Source organism: Neolamprologus multifasciatus, chromosome 14, assembly GCF_963576455.1.
Source record: "Neolamprologus multifasciatus chromosome 14, fNeoMul1.2, whole genome shotgun sequence".
NCBI lineage: Eukaryota > Metazoa > Chordata > Actinopteri > Cichliformes > Cichlidae > Neolamprologus > Neolamprologus multifasciatus.
In genome coordinates, this window is record NC_140452.1 from 34,293,179 (window position 1) to 34,295,725 (window position 2,547).

The following is a 2,547-nucleotide window of genomic DNA, read 5'->3' on the forward strand; positions in this document are numbered from 1 at the left end:
TTTTCAGAAAATAAAAGTACAGTAATTACACTGTACAGTGTACTACAATGTGCAAGATATTAAAACAAACAAACAAACAAAACCCGAAGCTCCTTTAAGCTGAAGGTCAAAACCTTTATTTAAATATTACACAGACTGCGTGTGCTGACCGAACAGGCTTGGGCTGAAGCAATGCAGCACCTAACCTATTTTCAAGTACCATTACTTATAGGGGGCTCAAGAAGGAAGCCCCCTGACACCGCCGTTGCAGTCGACTAACCCGTTTCCCTCCATTCTGCCTCCCCAGGACTTGGAAGTGACCGGTACTGTACCCGAGAAACTGGGGCAGGAGTGCTAGAAGTGTGGGCTGCTGGGACACCTGATGCGGGAGTGCCCGCTGATGGAGGTGCGACAGGTGTTCTGTGGCACCAGTGTTCTGGATTATCTGGTGTTGTGAATTAACTGGGGACGGTCAAACAGATGTGTGGGCCGATGGTGATTTTCCGTTGGCAGATGGGCAGATGTTTGCTTTGTTGTGGTTGTTGTTTTGTTTGTTTTTTGTAGCGGTATAAACAATGAAAGGTAGTGGATTGGCCAATTTGTCATGGTCGACTCTGGCCTGAAAGCCGAGGAGGTTGGCTGCACCCTCCCCCTTCCTTGTGCTACGGCTCTGAAAGCAATCTTATCACAGATAAACAGAAGAACATGGTATTGAGGTATCCGTATTGAGGTTAAAAGGGACGCGATTAGTCCCGTACTTCAGCTAGAATGAAAATAAAAAAACACAAAGCTGGAGTTATTCTGTCTTTACGCTGCGCAGCTGCCTCTTCTTCTTCTTCCCCTATTCTCTCCCCCCATTGCTACTTCAATCATGAAACTGATCAGTGTTCAGCTGATCGGCTTTTCTGTCGCAAGTCTCGTCTATCTTGTTTGTTTATCGCCCACTTTACAATAAACAGTTTAGAATTATTATATTTCTGACTACCTCAGGAAAAAATTTGGGACCTTGTGAATCGGAATCAAGTCAATTATTGAAATCAGAGACGATACCCAGCCCTACCGCCAACAAACCAGCAAATAAACACTAAATTTAATGAGGGCAAAATGAAGCTCTCTGAAGCATTTTGAAGCTTGTGTTAAAAAACGGTTCATTACCGCAAGATAAGATTCATGGCCTGCTCTTAAATGAACTCTCTCTGTTGTGTAAATCTCTGAAGATAATAAATAAGCCCCAGGCAACTAAATTGCATATTTTTTTTAGAAGAGCTTGATCTTTCTTAGCCCCTTGAGTTAGATGTCTTGTTAATAAAACCCTACTTTTAATGATTTTCATGATCCCCCTTATCTCCTTTATCTTTGTTCCTTGCGCTTTATTTTATATACATATACATATACATATATATATATATATATATATATATATATATATATATATATATATATGTGTGTGTGTGTGTGTGTGTGTGTGTGTGTGTGTGTGTGTGTGTGTATTTTTCATCTATTTTGGCTCAATTTCAGACAGAATTGTGAACCCCAGTCGTAATGAAGAGGTTCATTTTTATTTTGTAGATTTAAGCTGCTCTTCGTATTTTTGGCCACCAGATGTCACCAGATTGCACTGTGTTGAAAAGCTTCCAGGAATGAACCGTTTTTCAACACAAGCTTCAATTTTACGGAAGAAGATTAGGGCCACCATAAAAAGAAATAAAAGAATTCTGAGAAAAAAGTCAGAATTCTGAGATTAAGGTCAGAATTCAGCCTTTTTTCTCAGAATTATGGAAAATAAAATAAAAGATGCACCATTTTTTCATGGCCCTGATCCTCTTCCATAGTAAACAGCAGCATAGAAAAATCCAGGTAGCCAGCCTGTGTCCGTCCAACCAATCAGAGAGCTCCTTACATCCCACGGTGTGGCTAATTTGCATTGCAGCAGGATTTTTAAAATGAAGTCGCTAATCCCGGAGTTCATCCAATAGTTAACCTGTGAGCTAATCCGTGAGCAAACAGGAAAGGGAAATGGATTTTATAATGAGGAATGGAATTATCATTTTAAATTGTTTTATTAAGACTTTAATTCTTTTGTGAAATTCATTTTTGATTTAAAGCATTTATTGGTGGATTAATAATTAATTTTGAAAAATGTATTTAAAAATAGTCTTTAAATAAAATTATTTTAAAAATGAATTCGAAAATGAATTTACAAATGGAGAATTTATTCTACAATTCATTATTTTATAACAGAATTCTTTATTTCGATGTGTGCGGCTCTTGTGGAGGCTGAGGGGGCAGGTGGAAGTAATTTGCCTAACGAATGCTCTTCCTTTCTTTAGTGATGCCAGGGAGTTAAGAGAGGAGAGAGGAGTGAAACCTGAGGTCCGCTGGAAAGCTGGCCTAACTGAGAATGGATGCCGAACCAAAGAGCATTGTGTGCAGTAGAGCAAAAGTGAACAATCACCCAAGCATTGTGTGGGGTCGGGATCTTTCGCAATCAGTAACTAAGACTGACTTAATTATTTAGGGTATTATTATTATTATCATTATTATTGTGTTTTAGACTCTACAGATTAT